The following is a 6,773-nucleotide window of genomic DNA, read 5'->3' as shown; positions in this document are numbered from 1 at the left end:
CCTCCCCCTCCTTCTCCTCTTGTTGTTGTTTTTGTTGCGATGAGGTCTCATATTATAGCTCTAGCAGGCCTAGAACTTGTTGTGCAGGCTAGGCTGGCCTTGAACTCAAGAGATCTACCTGCCTCTGCTTCCCGAGTGCTGAGTTTGAAGGCATACGCCACCGTTTCGAGCAGTTAGGCATCTTCTAGTGTGGTCATTTGATGAATGTCTGTTTCTCCTACTAACTGTAACCTACACAATTGGGGTGGATGACCTTGTCTAGTTATGTGTCTTGCAGGGTTCCTAGTTCCTGAAACTGCCTGGTTTCTTTATCATCCCAATAGTTTTGTAAAAGCAAACTGCCTTGGCACAAAGGATTTTAACATAAGGAGTCCCTGTGGGATTCAGGATAGAAATGTCACCACAGAACCCCTGAGACCGGAGGATTTTGAGACTGTTTATTTGTGTGTTTTCTTGAGCATAGACTGTGCAGTCTTTAAGCTGCTTATTAAAGTATTTTATATCTTTCCTCAACTTTACTTGCCTGCAGCTAATCACCTGGTAAGCATTTGAGCTGAAAAAATATTCCAATACAAGACGGCTTCCATGTGTTCTAGGAGACATCTTTATCTTTAATTCCAAGTATGTTTTTATTTGTGTGTGTGTGTGTGTGTGTGTGTACGTGTACGTAGTTCCCATGGAAGCCAGAAGTGAGCACCAGATTCCCGAAGCTGCAGTTACAGAAAGCAAGCCATACGGAAGTTGAACTTGGGTTCTACAGAAGAGCAGCAAGTGCTTTTACTCACTGAGCAATCTAATCTCTCCAATCCTAATTATAAATACTTTTAAGAAAAGGGCTGGGTGGGCTGGTGAGAAGGCTCAGTGGGTGAGAGTACTGACTGCTCTTCCGAAGTCCTGAGTTCAAATCCCAACAACCACATGGTGGCTCATAACCACCTGTAATGAGATCTGACATCCTCTTCTGGTGTGTCTGAAGTCAGCTACAGTGTACTTATGTATAATAATAAATATTAAACAAATCTTTGGGTTGGAGCTAGCAGGGACTGAGCGAGGGAGACCAACCAGAGCGGTCAGGGTTGACCAGAGCAAGAAGAGGTACCAAAGTCAATTACCAACAACCAGATGAAGGCTCACAACTATCTGTACAGCTACAATGTACTCATATACATAAAATAAATAAATAAATCTTTTTTAAAAAAAGAAAGAAAAGGGCTGGGCAATGTTGACATAGGACTTTAGTTCTAGCATTTGGGAGCCAGAGGCAGGTGGCTCTCTTGAGTTCAAGGCCAGCCTGGTCTACAGAGCAAGCCCCAGGAAACAGAGAAACCTTGTCTCAAAAACAAACCAACCAAGAATAGCCATCTTGCCAGCAATTATTGCTTATGTTCTTCATGAAAGTCATTCTGACTTGGACCACATGAGATCGCAATGTAGAAATGCTTGTTTGTTTGTTTGTTTTTGAGACAGGATCTCTCGTAGTGTAGGTCTCCACCCCCAAGTGCTGGAATGAAGGTGGGGGACCTTGGTCAGCTCCAGTGCACTTTTGATTTGCATTTTCTTGATGATTAAGAATGCCGAACAGTTTTTCATGTGTTTATTGGCCCTTTTTAAAATGTGATCAGTATCTCTTCTGTTCATTTGCCTACTAGTTGGCTGGATTATTTGTTCTTTTACTATTCTTCATATATCCTAGATATTAGCTCTTTATCAGATGAATACAATCCCTTTTTTCTTATTTTTGTAGGCTGTGGCTTTTTCTATTGATTGTTTCTTTTGCTGTGTGGAGGAGTTTTAATTTAGTCCCATTTATCAATTCTTCATCTTATTTCCTCTGCTAGTGGGGTCTTATTGAGAAAGCTGGGCTAGTGAGAATGCTCAGTGGGTTAGGGCACTTACTGGTCAAGCCCGGGAAACTGACTATATTTCCCAGAACCCACACAGAGGTGGGAAGAAAGAATCTATTCCACAGAGAAAGTTGCTGTCTGCGCTGCTGTCTATATGACCCTGTTTTTCCTCTAGTGATATAAACTCTTCTAATACAAGTCCGTGTTCTTCCCTCCATTATTAGATAGTTTTATAGTAAAGTATTTCTTTGGGTTGAAAGCAGTGTTTCTATGGCTTGTAATTCTCAAACATGATCCCGCCCCTAAAACTACAAAATAAACAGACTCCATTTTACAAATGACAGCTCTTTAGATATTTAAGAACGTTTGTCAGATCTCTCTACATTTCTTATTTATTTCTTTCCCTGATTTTCTGTATGGCATGTTCTCCGAACCTCCCCTCTCTTGGTTGCCCCCCCCCCCTTTGAGCCTATACATTCATTCAACCTTTTAATAGCATCTCTCTGAAAATTTGTTACCCAGAACTGAGCACAATTTTCATGCTCAGGATGCTTTCACTGTGCTAATGGTGCCAATAACACATTAAGGGTTTTTTTTTTTTTAAGTAGTCATCTCATCCAGCAGGTCCTCACTGAGTCATAATACCCTAAGAGGGAATCAGAATACCAAAAGAGGCTCTAAATTCGGATGATTCTTTATGCAAATATTCTCTCTGCCCTTCTTGATTTCTTGCTGGGAAGAGAGGAGAACATTTATTTGCATTGCTAACCACACTGATTTTTATTTTTGCCATGTAATGTTAGCATACAGCTGTCGATACCCACCAAGGAAGAATTTTAGCAGGGGATGACGCATTTAGAAACCTCATTCTTGCTAAAGGGTGGATAGAGGAGGGCAGATTGGAATAGGAGCAAGATGGAATGCCAGGGGCACCATTACATGACTTAGTGATGAGGATGACAACTGACAATGGCTGGGATTTGGAAAACAGCAGAAAGGATGAGCAGAAGGAACTGGATTTCAGAGAGACATAGTAACGTGAGCAGGACTTGACCACTAATTTGTACAGGCATGAATATGAGTGATGACTGATGAGACAGGGTGAGACATACACACATGCTCACATGCCCAGTTACACACTCACATACTCATATACATTCACACACTCACATACTCACATACAATCACATATACTCAGTTACACACTCACACAATCATATATACTCACATTCACACAATTACACAATCACAGATTCATACACTCACTCATATTCAGTCACATAACTCACACTCACACACTCACACATCCATACACACAGTTATATACACACTCATATATACTCACATAATCACATATATACATACATACAATCACACACACTCATACACAGTTATACACCCTCATATACACTCATACACATACATTCTCACAATCATATATGTACACACAGTTACACACACTTTCATACTCATATTCACACACACATACTTCACATACATTGACACATGCTCACACACCCATACACTCACACACTTTCTCTCTTACACACACACACACACATGCCGCAGGCCAGCTGATCTGGGTCTCCCTCAACTCGCAGGAGAAACAGGGTCCTAGTCAGGTCGTTGAGGTGTAGGCGAAGAATGACAAACAGAGCCGACACAAGAGTGTGTTGAATCTGAAGTATTTCTTAAAAATGGCATCAGACTTTTACAGTCATTGCAAAAGAGAAATGATAAATCTGGCAGCTCAGTGGTCGAGGTACATCTGAGGCTACCTGAAACACACTGGGTCTAAAGCAGCCACCTCTTCTGGATAGGCACTGCACCTCCTGGGCCCAGGTGTTCTGGGCCCCGGGGAGGGGGGGTGTGGGGGAGGGCTGTGGACTGCATGAGTCTAAGTCCTAGTCCATCTAAGTTCTAGTTCTAGCCAGAGTGCGAGTGCAATGCACAAAGTGAAAAGTAGGCTTATATGGTATACAGAAAACAGGGCGAATGACAAGAGTCATGCAGGCGGGCGAGGGTTACAACAAGGTCAATAAGATCAAGTAGGCAAGGGATGGTTACATTAAGGTCAGTAAGATTAGGTATCCAGGTGTGAAGCAGGCGGGAGAGCAGTGGTACCCTCCCTGCTGGGGCTATGTTGGTATTCCTATGCTAATTTTCTGGGGTCTTGCTGGAGGCAAGCACCAGGAAGTTCCAATCTAACAGTTCTAGCTAATGTCCTTGAGTGAGGGAAGCCCTTCCATTACTCTCTAGTATGTAAAACAGTTCTTTCTTCTGTGGAACTGCCCTGAGAATTTAACTATGTTAACAGTAAGCAATGGTGCCTGACCTCTGTCTGCTAACTCTGAGGACAACCTGTCTGATGAGGCAGATTCCTTGAGAGAAATTCCAAGCTAAGGACAGCTTGGAATTAAGTTAGGATATTTTGGAACGTTGTGCTGACTAGGGAACAATGCCTAATCTTAAGTTTAGCCATTAACGAATCATTTCTTGGTGTACCTTTTATGCCTAAATAAGAGGGTGTGTTGATGATTGGAAAGACTAATCTGGAACACGTCTGAGTTAGGAGATATCAGCGACTGTCTGAATATCCAAGAGGTACAGAACTCCTTTGGAGTCATAACGCCTCTTATCCTTAATCAGGCTTTTACCCCCGATATTGCAGATTTAACTGGAGTAGATGAGTGGGCGTCACACACACACACACACACACACACACACACACACACACACAGAACTCTTGACATGCAGATGACCCAGCATTGACAGTTAGGTCTGTGTCTTTCCTGTTGGGCATAAGATCTTACAGAATCCCAGCACTTTAGACACTGGGTCTAAAGCAGCCACCTCTTCTGGATAGGCACTGCACACCCCCCCCCCCCGGGCCCAGGTGCTCTGGGCCCAGGGGGCTGCGGACTGCATGAGTCTAAGTCCTATGTCTCTGGGACCTGCATGAAACAAGACAACCTAAGTTCACTTCATGATTTACCTAGCATGGTTAAGAATAGAATGATCATGCCAACCACAAGATGACGAATATCCTCCTCTTAGGAAAAATGAGCACTGCCTACAGCTTTACCCTTACTTTGGTTTGCCCTCCTTTGTTATTAGGATTCTCAGTCATAAAATACCCATGCTCTCTGACTGTATTCAATCTACAGCTAAGCCTACTTCCTTAAATGCTGCACACTGTCATCTAACCTAATCCCAAATGCTGTAACAGATTTCCTGCATATTCTGAGATACTTCAAGGTTGCTCGTGTTGACTGTTCTCTTTTGTTGTGTTGAGTGATAAACTCAGCTTATTTAGCTCCACATATATTCCTGATAGGATGTGGCTGAAGAATATGGACATAAGAAGTATTTCCTGCTAGTGATAAGGCTGTATAGAATTATAATATAGGAATAATAGAGTAAAGGGGTAGCTCTTCAATAGAGAGCTATTCTCAAATACGGTTATTTTGTTTACATTGATATGGATTATTGTATATTGATATAGGTTTAAGGTTTTCATTGGTATAAATCTTTGTATATTGATACAAGCCCTTAACTAAATGTCTCCTTTTATAAGTTGCCTAAGTCATGATGTTTGTTCACAGCAATAGAATAGTAACTAAGACATTATGTAAGTATCCACCTAAGTCAAATGTTCAATTCTGGGGATCTTGGTGAAAATGGTTTTAGTCAGCATTTAGCTATGTTGAGAAAATAGCTAGTGAGCATAGTAGGGCATCTTGATTTTTGGGTTAAATGGAGAAGCAGCGCAGGGGCAGTCCTCATCAGACTGTATTCTAGTTGACTCTTGCCTCAGTTCTGGATCTGCAAAGGTGGCCTGAGTGGGTCCTTATCGGTCGGAGGATGATATCATCGAAGTGTGATCTTTCTGTGAGACTTTGCTATTCTGGGCCTGGAAGGCGGGAGAAGCTATAGGGGAACTTTCAATTGCCTTGTCAGGGTGGGAGACAGAGCAGTCCAAGGCTGATAGGGAGACGCCAGTCACTCTAACCTACAGGTCTTCAGTTCTTCGTTTTTGTTTCTTTTATTTTTAAAATCTGGAGATAAAGTGTAGCTGTCTTTTGCTACTTTGTGGGATCTTCTTTCTCCCACTTTTTTATGCCCTTCTCCACACTTCCAACCCCCTAACACTGGATAGGAGAGAAAGAGAAGACAGAAGGAAAGGGGACGATGATGTCGTTGGAGTGATTAGGAATGTCAAGTTCCTTGGAGCAGGTTTGATCTTTGCTACCGTCAGCGTATCTAATTTCTTGTTTCTTCTTTGTGCACAACTACTTAAACCACAACCAACAGCAACCAGCAGCAAAAAAGCCAACAACCAACAAGCCACCCACCTTTCAGGGCTCTAGCATTTATGTACCCTCTGGAAAGTCCCCAGGATTCCAAACATCATGCACTCGCAGAAACTATCTGCCTCTGACAAAATCATGCCCCTGCTAGAGCACGAGTCAACTCATAGTCAGTTGCTGTGGGTGATTCTGATGCATCTCCATAACCCCACATCTGGGATTTCTGTTTTTCTAAAGAAACCAAAATTCCAAAATTATCACTATAGCAGGATTTTTCTGTGTAGTACTGGTTGTCCTAGAGCTAGCTCTGTTGATCAGGCTGGCCTTGAACTAGCAGAAATCCACCTGCCTCACCCCACTGCCAGGCTTTGTGTGCATGAATGTGTGTGTGTGTGTGTGTGTGTGTGTGTGTGAGACTCAGTTTCAGGATGAAGGATGATTCAAAATGAAGGCCCAGGCCCAGATGCCAGGCTATCCCTCTGCTCTTAGTTACTTGGTGGGCCTAAGGAAGAAGTGATACTTTATAGCAAAAGCAGTTTCTAACTAACAGTTATGACCACAGCTCCCACACCAATACACTCACCGATAGAGGTTGAGAGGTTTCATATGACAATGGGAG

Source organism: Mastomys coucha, unplaced genomic scaffold, assembly GCF_008632895.1.
Source record: "Mastomys coucha isolate ucsf_1 unplaced genomic scaffold, UCSF_Mcou_1 pScaffold4, whole genome shotgun sequence".
Taxonomy (NCBI): Eukaryota; Metazoa; Chordata; class Mammalia; order Rodentia; family Muridae; genus Mastomys; species Mastomys coucha.
This window is presented reverse-complemented; position numbering follows the sequence as displayed.